Here is a 17,144-nt window from a genome sequence, read left to right on the forward strand (position 1 = left end):
CCGCCCGCCCTATTCAATAGCCCTGCCGGCCGTATCACTCAAAAGCACATCTGGATTCATAGATTTGAACCTTTTGATCCTGCAAATGTAACAGCTCCAGACAAGCCTTCCTTTGCAATTGGGGCTGTGCAGATTCCCTACCCAATTTGAATGAGAAAGGTGAAGCTGTGTGTTGTTTAAATGGACAAGCCAATGTTCAAAACGATTTTAAACTGTGGACCATTATTGTTTGCCCTGGAGCTTAAGTGGATGTGGTTTTCTTTTACTTCTTCTCTTTCTTTCCCTGAAACACAAGTTATCTTCAGGCTCAACAAACTGACATGCGGTTCATGACAATAATAGGGTATCACTCAGCCAGTCTACACAGAGCTGCCAAAACAGACTCCTCTTTTTCCCTAGCTGGTGGGTTGGTTTGGGGTTTTTGTTGTTTTTATACAGCGTGACATTTTAAAAGTTATTAGCGTATTAATGCTGCTTTTAAATGAATAACACTTTCTAAAACTACTGATATGGAATTAACATAAGTTTACCTCTGAATGCAAGTCTCTTTTTTCCTGTTTTACTATCCATTACTTCATTATATCAACACTGGGGGGGGGAAAAAAAAAAAGACTAGCCTTGCCAAATTTCTCACTGCACATTCAACTGTTTGCCCATGACAGTATTTGAATGTGCTTATTATTTCTAGTAAAGCCCTTATCATTTTCACTGTGAAATTTAAATCACCCTGATCCAACTCTTCTTAGCTAAAGTCAGCTTTATCAACCACAAGAGATGTGGGATTTTAAAAAGATCTGAGTAAATTCACATTGTTTGGATAAACTCATTCAGGGGGTTCAGTAAATGAAAGCTGAAATGGATATGTATTCCAAAGAGGTTATGGACTACTCAAAAACAAAGCAGTTAAGGAATTAAAAACAAAAAAAATAGGAGAGAGAGAGAGAGAGAAAGAGAAAGTTAATGGTATCAGTATCTTTTTAATGAGGGCATTCACAACCCAGGTTATGAATTTATATTTCTGTGCTTCCACAGTAATTCAAGTGAAAAGTATAAAAACATTAAACTGTTTATGCAAAAAAAAAAAAAAAATTCACTCTACAACCCACACTGCTATGTTATCTGGTCAGTGTTGTGCTATCGAAAATGTTAGGGGCTGCATTTATGCATTATCTCACAATTTAAGTAACTGTGTATCATGTATATTTAAAGCCATCTCTCTGTAGTTTTAATTATCTCAGTCTGCAGGGACAAAACGCAGCTCCCATGCCTGAGACCGAAATGAAAGTGCTGCACGCTGACAGCTAAGATGTCTGTCCTAGCTTGTTGAGATTTCCTGTAAAATTTGCATTGAAAAGGCAGCTTTAAATATACTTAAAATAAAAAGTGCATTTGCATCTAATTTGCTACACTGGCAGTATTAAAGTTTTATCTGAATAAAGACATGTCAAATGGATTTATATAGTTAAGCTGATAGCTTTTAAAGTCAACACAGTAACATCAGCTAAATTCAACAAAGTAATGGCAGCAGTTAATGGCATTTATTAGTTTATCGTCATTTACTTAAAAACCGTAACGCAGATCATTTTATTTTCACATTACTGTTTGTGATTCTTTGACTCAGTTTGTATTGATTCCACAAATTACGGCAGAAACTGACATTTATCTAACAGAGTTTTCCGAGCTATAAATGTTGGCTTTAGTGGAAAGCAATTGAACACTTGCCACACAATGGTTTGAGCCATGCTAGAAACAACCATCTTCAAATAAACACATTTGGCAACCATTTTAAAATACGATTGTTTCTTGCCTGATAATGACAGAAGGGTTTTTATTACTGATAAGGCTCTTATTACAAACCACTGCCTATGTAATCTACTGCCTGATCACACAGAGTGCTAAACACATTCACCCCAACCCAGCAAAGCGCTGAAGCGTTAAGCTTTGTTTTAAAGATATACATAATAGCAAGCAAGTATTCTTATAGATGTCAAAGAGCTTCACAAAAGAGATCACCACTGTTTACACAGAAGGAAACTAAGGCTGAGAGAACCCAGACTGCACCTAGTGCTTTGGTGGGATCTGATGTTGTGGGTCCTAGTTTAGTGCTCTGCACTTTATGTTTTACTGCCACCTTATGCTCCCATTGACTTCAAAGTGTCATCAGCACTTGCACAGGCCTCAGTGGAGTTACTTGACAAAAGCACATGCTGATGATAAAGATTGTTGAGGGTGATTGAATACTACAGAAGAGTCTTCTGCCTGTAAGTCCGTACTATAAAGCAGGGCTTATGAATTAACTCCCAATCCTGCTATACCTCTCTGTTTAATAATAATTACTGAGGCCTAACAATTTACTAAGAAATGCTAGGCAATATTTTATTGCTACCATAAAAACTAAGCACCCACACAGTCTGATTAGTAAATATTTTGGGTGTGGACACCTACATGTCATCACTCAGTTTTACAACTGCATTTGAAAATTACATCAAAAGTTTCCAGTCATCAAATTTACTTTCCCGCTCAGAGTCATCTATACCTGTTCTTCAGGGGAAGGAAAAAACACAACAGAGTTGAAGATAGGGTTTATTTTTCAGAACTACGCATGAAAGTCAATGTTCTCCCTAACAGGAGGCCCACATCTAATTCCCCCATGTCATACATGGAATATCCTAAACTTTTTATTCTAAAGAGATCAACCAGCTTCTCTCTCTCTCCTTTTTTTTTTTAAGAGCAAGGCCATATTCCCAAGAAAAGTGACAATCACAAGCCGCATTTGGCACGAATTTGAAATGATCATGCTTTGTCCATGCCATTTACTATAATTCTCCCATACCAATGGGCTTAGTTTTACTATGTCCTCATCCTGAACTCTGGGTTCTATTTCAGCACACATTTGTAATTCCCTAACCCTGGGCCGAAGAGCACAAACCTCTGGCTCACCAGAACAGCCTGAGACAGCTGGAGCGATGGATCTAAGACGCACCCATCCTTCTTGAATTGCCATCTCACAGCTGGCCAACTTTCTTCCCTGTAACTGCAAGATCAGCCAAGACTTGAGAAGTAGCTAAAAATTGTATTGACCTTCGCTTAGACCCCTAGTATGACCTCATTCAATTTACTATAAATTTTCTTCTTATTGTAACAGCAGAGGGATCAAGTATTTATAAGGCTTTATTATATTGAATATCACTAATGAATAACTACTCAAGAAATGTGGAGGATAAAAAGTTGAGTACAAACATTATTTCTTTTGTTGTACAGGATCTCTTCCTTCAGCTAAAAGAACACAGTTGCAAACTATTAAAAATTAATACAATACTTTATTGCTATTTCAGTCATGCTGGACAGAATGACAATCCCAGAAGTTTCCATAGGGTCACAGAAACAAGGTGCATTCTCCTTGGGGCCAGAGGGAAGGCAGTGCCTCTAGCAAGACTTCTCCAGTGAAGAATATAATGGCACAAGTGTTGTGAAACAAAAGCCCAGAACCAGGTAGCTACAGCACTGCTAACAGCATCAATGTTTAACAGGTAAGGCACCTTAAAGGAGGAGAGATAACTGTATTAAAAGTCACAGAGAATAAAAGCAAGCTCTTGGTTTTCATCCAAATGCAAATAGAAAGCCAACCCAGCTGCTGAAGAACTGGTTCCTGCCAGCTCCACCTGAGAAACAGGGCATTTTGCACAGTACTAGTTAGAGCCTCCATATAGCTTTGAGGTACAGCCCACAAGCAGTTTGGTTTGACCTGAAAACCCCAGGGCATGGGGGAATTTTCCCACCCCTTATCACAGACATGGGCTGAAGGAACAGTTCTGAGCGCTAATCCTTCTAGAGTAACATGGAATGGAGCAACTTCACCAAGCTCACATCTTTTCAGTTGCATCTCACTATGTTATAGTGAGTTTTCCTTTTATTTCAATATTCTTATACTTCAAACAGCTCATTCCCAAATTGTGCAAGCAATGGCCATCCTCCACTTTCATTCTCCTCCACTGAGGCCCTTCCTATGCCACATAGGAATTAAACAACAGCACCTCAGCTGGTGTCTATGCTGTAGCAGGCATGATAATGTCAACCAGATATAGGGCCACATCCTCGACCAATGCAAATTGTTCTAACTTCGTTTACTTCAGAGGAGCTCTTGGTGTTTTCTATCAGATAAGGATGTGGACTTGAGCATTAATCATGTGCGGAGCAGAAACCCACCATTTCAAGCTTCATTATGAAACAAGTGCTACATTAGCACTGAGCATGGAAAATCTCAGAATTTCCCTTTAATGATCTTGAAGATTATGTGCAGCAGGAAAGAAGAAGTGTAAAATCTGTCATAAATATCACTGAATATTTTTAATAGCTGAAAGTTAGGCTCTCTTTAATACTCCTGCCTGGGGAGAAAAAAAAAAAAAAAAAGACAGTGATTATTAACTAGGAAGGAAAGGAGTTGTATTGTCATTATACTATGCCTGTGAAACAGAACACAGTGGAAAAACAAAGTTCTCAAGCCCAGAGACAGCACAGGCTAAGAAACGATGTAGATGGGCAAGCACAGTCATATTAAAATATAGTATGTATAAATATGGAAATTACTCTGCAAAATCTCAGGGTGCACTTATTAAATATTGCCTGTTGCAGTTAGTTCTTTCCTTATGCTTGGCAACCCTTTTAGTCACTACATATCATCTGATGGCAGCAGGAAATACCTGTGATGGTGACTTGCTTTTCAGTACCTCTAGTGACGGCTAGAGACAGCTTACATGAGTGGAATCTGCAGTAGACTCCCCTTTCTCTGTGATCCTGTGTAGTAGCTGCACAAAACACTGTGATTCTGAGAAGGCATCAGAGCAATGCTGCTTGAATTGACTCTTATGGCCTTAACTAGACAATGAAAGAAAATGTTCCCCAAACCAACCTTAACCTTGTTTTCCAAGCCCTGGTCTATACTCATGCACTACCCCAGTCTGCTCCAGTACATATAGATGCACCTCCCAAGTATACCCGAGGTTGGCTTAGCCTGGAAGAAAGATCTGTAACTGTCCTGACCTCAGAGCAAGAAGTAGAATTTAATTTCCCCTCAAAGCAGCCACAAAGAAGGATGGAGCTGCAGCTTTGCACACTGCCTCAGCATGCTCTTATGATTCTAATCCATACTGACACAAAACCTTGAGAAGTGTCCATGTAATGAGAATAATGCTTGACAGGAGGACATAAAGAACTAGTCAAGAAGGTTGTAGTTGTGACAGAGTTTCTACAAGGAGATCAACCTCCTTCCTCAGATGCAAAGGTTGTGTGAAGCAAAAGTGTGTTCTTCTTTTTCACAGAAGATGGAAGTCTGCTATGAATTACATGTTATTTGCTAAATGAGAAACAAACAAAAAATACTGTCTTCTATAGGAAAGGAATTAACTCAGTATGCAGTGCTGTGTTTCACTGAAGTCTTTAACAGAATGAATACCCTGGAAAGGGAGCTGGCAAGTACTGCAGCCTTTACAAAAATTACCGGTTCACTTTTTTGGCATGGAGTTTTCTTGCTTGGCTAAATTTCATTACACTCCCAAATCATGCTGCTACACAATTTCACTTTCACTTATCTATACAAATAAAATCTTTGTGTCCCTGTTTCCACAAAATAGTATCCACTTTGTATCCTTACCCTGCAGAAATCATTGAATATGGGCAACACAGTCCTTTTCCCCCCTTTCTTTCTCTTATAGGCTGTTAATGACAAATTTGCCCTCTTCTTGGAATCAAAGTTTTGCCAAACTAAAAAGCCAACAACAAAACCTTTGTGAGAATTAAAGAAATGAATATGTAAACAACACAACTCCAAATAAGAAAGAATAGCAATGGAATTGTAATTAAAACATTGCCATTCACTTTATGGACTAATTGCATGTTCCCTTTCCCCTCTCACTTCGGAACCAGTCTTTCATTTAGAGCTGGAAGGAGCAAAAGAAATCTCTTGGTCTCTGCTGCTAGCCAGTAAGGCCTAAGACTTACAAAATAAGTTAGTTCTGTCCATGCATGGCTTGAGTTCCCACGTGTTTGCTGAAGGATGGTTCCCACAGCCATTATATTGCATTTTTGAATACCAAAGATTTAGGTCTTGAGAAACTGTTTTACTCACTTATCACCAAATAATCTGCCAAGTTGAAAAAACTATCTTCAGAGATCTCCTAATCTGTCTTTCCTACTATGATCTAGTCTATTGTCTACATCTGAGATAATGAATATTTAAATTGCACAACTCACCCCACAGGGTGTTTTCCAAATTATAGAGAGCACAACAGAATCCTTTTTCTTGCTGTTGAAATTCCACTCTCTGTAGGGTGGAAACACAGGAAATATGAATGAGTGGAACATAGCACTGCATAGAATTGTAGAATCAATAAGGTTGGAAAAGACCCCAAAGATATCAAGTCCAACCTATCACCCAAGAGCTCATGACTACTAAACCATGGCACCAAGTGCCACATCCAATCCCTTCTTGAACACCTCCAGGGACAGTGGACTCCACCACCCCCCTGGGCAGCCCATTCCAAAGGCTAATGACTCTCTCTGTGAAGAACTTTCTCCTCACCTCGAGCCTAAACTTCCCCTGGAGCAGCTTGAGACTGGTGCTGGGTGCCTGGGAGAAGAGACCAACCTCCTCCTGGCTACAACCACCTTCCAGGTAGCTGTAGAGAGCAATAAGGTCTCCCCTGAGCCTCCTCTTCTCCAGGCTAAACAATCCCAGCTCCCTCAGCCTCTCCTCATAGGGCTTGTGCTCGAGGCCTCTCCCCAGCCTCATTGTCCTTCTCTGGACACATTCAAGAGTCTCAATGTCCTTCTTAAATTGAGGGGCCCAGAACTGGACACAGTATTCAAGGTGTGGCCTAACCAGTGCTGAGTATAGGGGCACAATGACTTCCCTGCTCCTGCTGGCCACACTATTCTTGATGCAGGCCAGGATGCCATTGCATAGCAAAGAGGGGAGGAGAAATCTATGCCAAACATGGCAGGGCAAACCTCTAAACTCACAGAAAAATGAAAAAGTCATTGGATCTTTGCAGCCTAATTCAATATCATCAACCACTGGACATGGAATCAAACACATCCGTGTGTAAGCCACAGCTGGCCAGATACATGCAAGAGCAGGCTGCATAACCAACAAGATCAGCGCACAAGTTACTGAGGCTAACACACATTTTGATGCACATGCAAAAAAGAATGAGCTCTTATACCCATATGAGGAGAACAAGAACATACTTGTATGTTTAAGTTCAAAGGACAATCCTTTCCCTAAACTATAGACTTACAGTGTCAAGGAGGTGAAAGGTAGCATTAACCAGGCTGGGTACTGACCACATATCCAGTGCCTCTGTGAATTTCTAACTTGGTGTTTAGATCCCCAAATCTCCATTCTCTGGAACCCAGGGCATGACACAGGATTTTCCTGTATTTTGGCTTTAGAATAACATTACTTCCATGCATTAAATAGCAGGGGTTTAGAATGGAAAAAAAAATCACAAGGTGAATTTAAAGAGAATATTTGAAACTGGCAAAGTTCCTAGTGGGTTTGGTGAGAGAAGAGGCCCACACTGATGGTGTGTTTTCCAATGTTTTAAAAACTTTACCTCAAGGAACTTACAACTCCAGAATCAAACAGAAACTTTTCTAAAAGCCTATCCTGAACCCCTCAACCATTTATGATTAGACAGGTAGAATATTTTATTCATACTTCCATACCCCTTTCAGACCAGGAGAGAACCTCCAGCACTTCATTTAATAACCAGAAACAGAGACTGATGCCAGTGGTGCATGGAGAAGGGTAGATATGCCCGTATCCAGCTCAGCAGCCCCTTCCCTCCCACCCAGAATTTCCCTGTGCATTGCAAAGATCAGACTTTTAAAAAGGAAACGGAAAAATACAGTGTGTCATGTTAACTTGCCTCTTTCTTTAAGATATACTGTACAGGTTATAATTTATCCTTTTTAATAAAAAAGAAATAAATTTACCTTTTGAGTGTCATTTCTGACCATTGCTGCCCCTTTGCTAAAGCCACAGGGCTTCATAGTAGACAGCCTGATGGAATTCCAGTTCACAGCTTAATTTTCCTCCTGATAAAAGAGACAAAAAGTTCCTTTCAGTAAAAATAAAATTTAATATGGTCCTCAAATTTGATATATTACAACCTCCGACCTCAGCTTAATTGTTCACAAAGGGCTAACGGTACCACTGGCAAGTAAATGACTTCTACAGAGTGTTGCAAGTCTGATAGCTCAAGAGAAGGGGAGCAGCAGCCTGACAGATAATCAAAATTTTTAATGTGAACCATAGTGAGAGAGGTTATTCAGAGCACACCCAGACTGTAGGAGCCTTCCACAGCTGCCACGGTGGCTTCTTGGGATGAGAAATGCTTAAACACCACCCTCATTCGGTGGTGGTGCTGTTAGTTACCAACCAACACAGAGGCTGACACTTTACAGGAATAAACCAGCAACAATCTGGGATCTACAGACACAGAAACATGGTACTTAAATTTCTCTGAGGATAAACCTGTCCTCAGTTCTGTGCCCCACACAAGCTCTTCTTAGAGTTTGACAAGGAACCAAGGGGAAGAGTATGAAGAAAAAAGAAAGGAGACATGGTCCACAGCAGCTCATCTTTTAAAGGCTACAGCAGATAGCAGGGTTTGAAAGGGCCATAGACAGAAGGGCAAAGGGAGGGTGGAAGATAGACAAGGGGGAAGAAGCAGTGTTTGCCCTGAGTCCTTTGATTTGAAAAGCTAGAGAAGGAACAAATTTGTTGCATTGCAACATAATGAATGAATGAACCCATGCAGTTTAAGGAACCATACTGACAGTATTATCAAACAGGTTCTTACATTCTCCTTGCACTGGGAGCACACAAAGCAAGAACTGTGTGGTCAGGAAGACAGTATGATCCGTGAGCTGGTTTAGCTTGTTGTCTTCTTTGTGTTGGATAAAAAGAAGAAAATCAGATAGCTGTCCTAGCAGCTGATTTGGTAGCTAAAGGAGAAATGGGTCAGAGGCTTATGCAGTTGAGCAGATACTCACTTGCATAGTCTAAAGCAAACTAAAACCAGTGCCATTCTTGCTCATCCAGTATATTGAAATGACAGCAGCAACACAAAGCATTTATTTCCTCACTGTTAGCCTGGATAGGATTTTGGAGCTGTATGACATCATGAAAAAAGCAGATCTATTAAAGTAGAGTAGCAGTATGCATGCATGTCTACAAAGAGAGAGCACTTGCTGAAGTGCTGAACTGTGCATACTTTTACACTTTACTAGGCACAGGTCATTAGCAGATGTACTTATACAGATAATACAGTTTCCTCCCCAGTCCAGATTCAGTGTGGGGTCAGTGACTTCAAACAGCTCCCACAGAGAGCACTTGCAGCCCCCGGAGACCACCAACAATTGCATTTGTTCTGGCAACTGTCGGTCTCCCTTGGGGTCTGCTCTACAGTGGGTTGTCATACGTGGGCTAAGGCTCACAGCACAAAGCAGCCCAAGCTATACTCTACCAGAAAAAGGAATTATAAACCCCATGTGCCAGGTGAGAGAGGAAATGCCCAATGTCTCCTCCCCCAAATGTGGAAGATGACAGGAGTCTCCATGATACAGGCACTCCCCAAACCATGGAAAGATCCAACCTTGCCAGGATCATCCTTGTGAATACCCAATCTGAAGAGCAGCATCACTGCCCAAGTGCACTAGCTCTGCCACATGATTAACAACCATGCTGTTTGGTTTCTTGACAGGCAAAAAAGGTGGTGAAAGGCAGCTGAGCTACCTGCATCTGCAAACCAAAGGGAAACAATGTTTTTAGATGAGAGGTGGTGTCTGTGCCTAAACACATCCAAAATCACCACCCTCTTCCTAAATTCAGGATACTGATATATCCAGCAGCCACTATTCATATTGGTTGTTTCAGTGTTACAGGGAAGCAACTACCAAAGCCTTCAGAAGTTCATATTTCAATTTTAAAGCTGAGGCTATTTTAGCTAAAGCCCCCAAGGCAATTGTCTGGTCAAATGTCAGAGTTTATATTGCTGAATGAAATCTCTATGTTTATGAGATCTCAGCAGTTTGGAAACCACATTAGATTCCATCTAAGATTCTCAGATTATACTGTGTTGTGAATATCTTCTTCTTTCCACTCTTTTTGGAACATACCTCAACCTCCTAATATTCTTACAAAGCACTGAAAACCCCTCTCTCTGTCATGTTTGAATATGAGTTTCATTGTTGTAGGATTGTCTCCCTACTAATTCACTTGTTAAAAATAAAGAAAAGAAATCTTTCCATTGTTGTTGGTTTTGTATGCTTTTGAATCTAATATCATCCAAATTAGTCATTTATGTTTTTGTTTAGCAAAATATTGCCTGGATTTTTGTGTTTTATGACTAATGCCAAGTCTCAGACTTTGATTCTTTGATCCCCCCTTCCATTTCATATATCTGAGCTTCTTGATTTCCAACCCCCGCAGTCACCACATCACTGACATGAGGCCTTGACTCCTCCTTTTTGGCACAAGGACAGTGCAAGTGTTACCTGTTGCTGCAGATTAGCACTGACAACCGGCTTCTATGTGAGTAATCCTCAGCCTGTGTTCATGGGCTGTCACTGCTTGCACGTTAGTGATCCAGTACTCATGTAACAGGATCTAGGGCATGGACTTGTTCAACATCTTTGCCGGTGACATGGACAGTGGCATTGAGTGCACCCTCAGCAAGTTTGCTGATGACACCAAGCTGTGTGATGCAGCAGACACACTGGATGGAAGGGATGCCATCCAGAGGGACTTTGACAGGCTGGAGAGGTGGGCAAAAGCCAACCTCATGAGGTTCAACAAGACCAAGTGCAGGGTCCTGCATCTGGGTCGAGGCAATCCCAGACACAAATACAGGCTGGGCAGTGACTGGCTGGAAAGCAGCCCAGAGGAGAGAGACTTGGGGGTGCTGATGGATGAGAAGCTCAACAGGAGCTCTCAGTGTGCACTTGCAGCCCAGAAAGCCAATCAGATCCTGGGCTGCATCAAGAGAAGTGTGGCCAGCAGGTCAAGGGAGGTGATTCTCCCCCTCTACTCAGCTCTGGTGAGACCCCACCTAGAGTACTGCATCCAGTTCAGGAACCCCTATTAGAAGAGGGATATGGACGTGCTGGAACATGTCCAGAGAAGGGCCACAAGGATGATCAGAGGGCTGGAGCATCTCTCCTATGAGGACAGACTGAAGGAGTTGGGGCTGTTCAGTCTGCAGAAGAGAAGGCTCCGAGGTGACCTCATTGTGGCCTTCCAGTATCTGAAGGGGGGACTACAAGAAGGCTGGGGAGGGACTTCTCAGGATAATCAGGATAATCAGGTAGTGATAGGACTAGGGGGAATGGAGTGAAGCTGGAGGTGGGGAGATTCAGGCTGGATGTGAGGAGGAAGTTCTTCCCCATGAGAGTGGTGAAGCCCTGGAATGGGTTGTCCAGAGAGGTGGTTGAGGCCCTGTCCCTGGAGGTGTTGAAGACCAGACTGGATGAGGCTCTGGCCAGCCTGATCTAGTGTGGGGTGTCCCTGCCCATGGCAGGGGGGTTGGAACTAGATGATCCTTGTGGTCCCTTCCAACCGTGACTGATACTATGACACTATGATGATACTATGACTTTGGGATCCCAAGGTTTTTTTCCAACCTGAACATTTCTGTGATTCTGTGATTTAAAGCCTCACATATCAACTCAGATATCTGGAAGACATTTCTTGATCTGTACACTTTGAAGCCCCCAGCTTTTTCAACTACTATACTAGAGCCTCTGCCAGACCCAAGTCGTTAAACATTCTTGCCATTTTTGCCTAGCACTGAGTTTGTACTCATGTTTTAGTGACCCCTCTGGTTTGGGGTCTCTATATTTCTGAGCATCCAACTCATGACACCTACAATCTAGTACCAGATTTCGTGCCCTTTTAATCTCATTGAACAGTTTCAAGGAGCTCAGGGTGGACACCAAAACTATGGAAATGTGACTTTAGAAGTTTGATCTTGAAAAGGACTTTTTCTTGGCCAGAGAAGCTGGACTAGTACACTTCCATAGGAAGAAGAGCACTGATGATGGAGTTGAATGTAAATGTGAATGTTCCTATTGCAGAGTTTTCCTATCAAAGTTATTAACTTACATGACCTACACTTTGTTTGCTAGTGCACAAAGGCCATTCTGAGTGTAGGCTATATTGAGCAAAACTGAATCTAAATAACACGCCATCAAACTACAAACTACCTCTTTAAACACAGAACAGAGCAAATCCACTTTCTGTTTTCCACAAAATATTCCAGTCAGGACCCCCATTACTCCCCATCTCTTCCCACTCCCCTGAACACAGTTAAGGGACCTGCAGTGTCACATGGCTGCAAGACCTCAGCACCTGCTTCACCCATCCATGAGAGCTCCCACTGCTCCTCTTGCAATTGCAGCTTGTCTCTGTAATAGGACAAAGGAAAGGAATATTTTTTTCGTTGCAAAAGAGAGAGTGTGTAGTAAGATTCACAGTATACTTCTTCCTTCTATAATCAAGGTTTAACTTTTTTAGCTTTGCTCTCCTCATGTTTCTGCTAGATCTTCTCCACCCTTGGGAAAGCAATAGACAGCAGATGCTGACAAGATAGCACTGAGCTAGTTCTGAAGTTAAATTTTCATATTATCTTTCATATAATGAGCATCTGTACTTTCTCCATTTATTTGTCTAAGCAAGTTCCTCCATTTCCTTCTGGTTTGTTGTCTGGGTTTTTTAATATTGCTGGCTGGCACCCAAGTAGGTAAAGTATTTCAGTGCCATCCCATCTCCAGGTTCAAAAAAAAAAAAAGGGGAGGGGGGAAGAAATATGATAGAAACAGTGTAAGGTTGATCACACACTTGTTATTAAGTCAAAGTCGGATTCAAGTGTTTGTGTGAGGTAGAATTATCTCATTCTTTTTGTCTGTGTCTTTCTGTGATCTACCAGTCAAGTATGTGATTGGATTTCAGCTCAACAAAACCTTAAATTACACACCTATTGTGCCTGAGCTAAGCCTAGTTTCACAGCACTGGAGAAGGCTCCTCACTGCTCTTTTGGCACTGTTCGATCTGGCTTCTGCTATCATCCGCAGGTTGATGAATGAGTAATAGGATTAGAAAGTCTCATCTCTGAAATGCTGTAATTGTCACATTTGGTGAATTGACAAAAGGCCTGGGTGATGGTGAGGTGCACCGCAATGTAAAGTCATGCATTCAACCTGCATGCACTAGCCAACGCCAGGAGAACGGGAGGAATGAAAAGAATCCCTCCAGCTCTCCATTTGCCCAACATATACAGATGTCTGCACAGTCTAAATTAACCTTTTATGCATGAATTTCTTGGAAAGCAGAATGCACTGCCTCTTAAAGATTCTTATCTCATTGCGAGGAAGATGATATACTTGTTGATTTTTTGATTAGTGCAGGAGAGATTAAAAAGTCTATGAGGGCTGGAAGCAGGGAGCAGATTTTCCTGTCCTCCTCAGGAATCTTATATTCAAAAGAGCAGGGGAGAGATTTTTCCCTAGGCGAGCACAAAAGCACAGCTCAAGCCACAACTCAAGAGCTGACATGTGAGCTCATGTAGACTGCCTTTCCATCCACTGTCAAGGAAGGTCAGTGGCACACTGGTTCTGACACAGAAATTCCACACTTTTCTCTCTGCAGGCCCACCTATATCAGCCAAGGTGTGTCTGAAAATGGGCAAAGTTTTCCATGGCTCCTATTCCAAGTCTTTTTCCAAAAGGGCATATTTCTGAAATGACTTACAAGGTAAATGTGGGTCATTTGTGTCAGTAAGGTACACTGGGAATCTACCTGCCTAAATAGCTGTGTGAACATAGCACTGAAAATCCTAACAGCAGAAAACAAGTAGAATAGGCAAGTAATTTTTTTTTTTCTTTTCTTTCTTTCTCCTATTTACTGCTTGCATTTGTACTGCTTACAAGCTAGGACAATATCCTTGGCTTTAACCTGAAAAATGAAAGGGTAGTTCTCTTTTTTACAGTACTATTGACACTGCCTTCTCCTGAGAAGAACTTCATGCAGTGCTTACAAATTAACATAGAACTTTATTCTTGTTCACTTTTAATAAAAAAAACAGTACCAAAAGCCAGCATCACTTCTGCTGAAAGAATGTGTCCCCAAATGCTCTACAGATGCAGCATGTGAGGTCAACATTCACCATTCCCTTCCTCTGTCAGTATGAGTTTCATTTTAATTACAAGTGCATGTTTTGCACATTGTAAAACTACCCCTTTCTATGACCACCATAAGAAAAGGAGCATTTAGCTCAGGAAACAGTAGCTGACCCTGTCTGCTCTTTTTCTTCCTTGGCATCAGCTTAGACTATTAACACCTTATATGTGTTGCCTGTGTCCCCCACATATGTGTGCTCTGCATCTATTTCATGCAATACCTGTTGTAAGTGCATACTAAAAGCTTCCTACTGGGAATTCTCTGTTTTGGTTGACTCTTCTTGGCATCTTGCTTAGCTACTGAATTCATCTGCTTGACAGAGAAACCTCTCAGTGTACTAAAAGCTTTGTCCTTGGAAAGATGTGACATTAGACTTAAGCTCACATGGAGGTTTTTTTCACCTCTCGGTTCACTTCTTAATTATTCATTCCCAACAAAGGAAACCGGGAGAAACCTCGGCAGCCAACACAAACATTTTGTAGCAGAAGGTAATTTTTTTTCTCCCCAAGAGCACAGTGTGACCATGGTAGTTGAGCTCCTTACTAAGAAATTGATATGTTTTTTAGTACAAGAAAAATGGAAAACAAGAATCCTTTCTCTTTTTTTTTTTTCCAGAAAGAACTAAACTAGAGCAAAACACAGCCCAGTCAATGGTGAATATTTTGATCTGAGAGTCCTTTGTCAAAAGATTTCAGAGAAAATTTTTCAAGTCTACAACATACATTCCATTCAAAAATGTTCATTTTCTTCTACCCTAGTTCAGAGCAACCATTCTACAAACCCAACTAGTGCCTTGTAACACAGGATAAGATCTCTCAGTTGTGTTGGTTTAGAGATGTTCCACCTAATGTGGCAACTGCTTTAAAGAATCACTTTGCAGTAGGGCAGTGTCTCTGTGGGAGCACCTTCACCCATTTCATGCAGCCTCCTCTAATAGCATTCATTACCAACAACAGATGCCCTGTGCAAACAATTTGCAGGAGCAGGGCTACAGCCAATATTTTTCCAGTCTTACTGTAACCTTAACTGCAACGCACAATATTGGCCTGCTCCCAGGAGCCGTCAGTGGGAAGTGCATATAGCAGTGGGCCACCCACTTACTGTTTTCTTAGAGAAAGTTTGCCAGGAGTGATATGTAGCTTGCACCACTTCCACACTCCCTGAGCCTGTGTAGGTTTGCTCCTATCAGCATCTCTCATTTCAAACTGTCTTGCTCCACCTTCCACTCCTCCCATGCAACCCAGTCTTCTCCTCCAATCGCTTCCTTTTCTTCATCACCTTTGCCTGGCTTCGTGCCTTTTTTCATGCCGTTCCTAATGCCTGGGACAACCTCTGATTAATGTTTAGCAAACAGCCTCCTCCACAGATCAGACCACACCCAAGCATGGTCTGTTTCTCTTATTCGGCATTATTCTGACTTGTGCCTTCTACCTTTCCCAAGAAAAGGCTCGGACCTGCTTACAGAGAACAGCACCATTTATTTCTTCCAAGACACATAATCATGACTGGGCCATTCACTGTGCAAGTACCACCAGTGTTTTTCACATCAGCAGTCAAGGCGAGAGTTTCTGTTTAAAATTAGCTACTATCATCCATAACCAAAAGGTAACTTACAGCATCATCCCATGGTGCTTTGACATAACTTGTGTGCCTTTTAATGACTATGGATAAATACCACCGCATCACCTGATAACTACTTGTTTTGAGAATTAGGGACATAATACCATTTTCCCTTCTCCAGTTCTACTAGGATTCACTAGGATCTACTAGGATTCACTAGGAAGCTGCTTTGCTAAGGAACGAATGCACTTGCAAAGGAGCTTCTTTCATGGTCCCTTGCTGTATGGTTTTCCTTCCAGTTTCTTATCAATTTTAATTTATAGGTAGGTTACCAAGATAGCCTGGCTTGGGGCAAGATGCCATATATCTGCTACAGTATTAAAAAACAAACAAACAAACAGAAACACATATTTACAGGAATCATTGTCATTGGTAGGGCAACATCTAAAATAAACCAAGAACTGATGGACAGGTTCTTTTAGTAATTGACTGTGAGCAAATAAAATTTTAGCTCTCTTGGACTGTTTTGACCTTTGGGGGCAAAATTAAACTTTCTTTCTTTGGGAAAAGCTAAGCTAAAATGGCAAACAGTTTGGTGACTTCTCATTGTATTAAATTTAAGTTTTCTCAAGACCAGCAATACCCCCAGCATTACACTGTTTCTGTATTAAAATCTAATTCTGAAAGTTTGACAAAGCACACATTTAACACAGGTCAGCAGTATATTGACAGGATGTTAATTTTAAATTGTGTCAGCATTTCCTGTCTTGAGTGTTAATGTCAATTAGCACCTTGCTGCATAACCTCCAAGTCCTCCCTTATTAAGGGAAAGTAGCAAAGCATGCAGCAAAAGCACTTCTATTCAAAACACCACTCACTATCAGCCAAACAAAGAGCTGTCATAACAAAACCAGAGAGGTGAAAGTGCCTGAGCTGCTATGGGTTTGAGGTTAGAAGCCTTAGTCTTTTTCCTTATTCCTGATATTAAAAGTGTAAGTGTGTCAACTTGGAGCAAAAGGCTAATTACTTTGAGGCTCTTTGAAAAGTGTGTTACCATTCAAAATCTCTAAGCCTGACATAAAGCCCTTGGCTTTAGATTGCACAGTGTATAGCTCTCTGTAGGTCATCCGTTAGCATCCTTTACCACACTCTGAAATGTGCAGTCTTATTCTGGGAAACAGGAGCATTTCTGCACACACATGCTATCGAAGGCACATGCTCCAGCCTCCAGCAGCTCAGTGAGACCTGCCTCCCAGGTGTCCAGTAAATATGACTGGTGACTTTGCACATGTGTAAGGACTTCCTTACTAACATGACAAAATTCCCACCCTACTCCACAATGGAT

At 41.4% G+C, this 17,144-nt stretch overlaps 1 long non-coding RNA gene across 1 annotated transcript in view; it reads right to left on the minus strand.

Moving 5' to 3' along the window:
- LOC137447210 (uncharacterized) overlaps positions 1 to 17,144 on the minus strand; it is a 185,200-nt gene that overhangs the window by 76,143 nt on the left and 91,913 nt on the right. Inside the window, exon 7 of the long non-coding RNA XR_010988825.1 lies at positions 7,996 to 8,097. This is a non-coding gene — a long non-coding RNA (uncharacterized lncRNA). The remainder of the gene's footprint in view (positions 1 to 7,995; positions 8,098 to 17,144) is intronic.

Source organism: Melanerpes formicivorus, unplaced genomic scaffold (assembly GCF_026170545.1).
Source record: "Melanerpes formicivorus ecotype bairdi unplaced genomic scaffold, bMelFor1.0.p_v2 SCAF_20, whole genome shotgun sequence".
Lineage (NCBI taxonomy): Eukaryota > Metazoa > Chordata > Aves > Piciformes > Picidae > Melanerpes > Melanerpes formicivorus.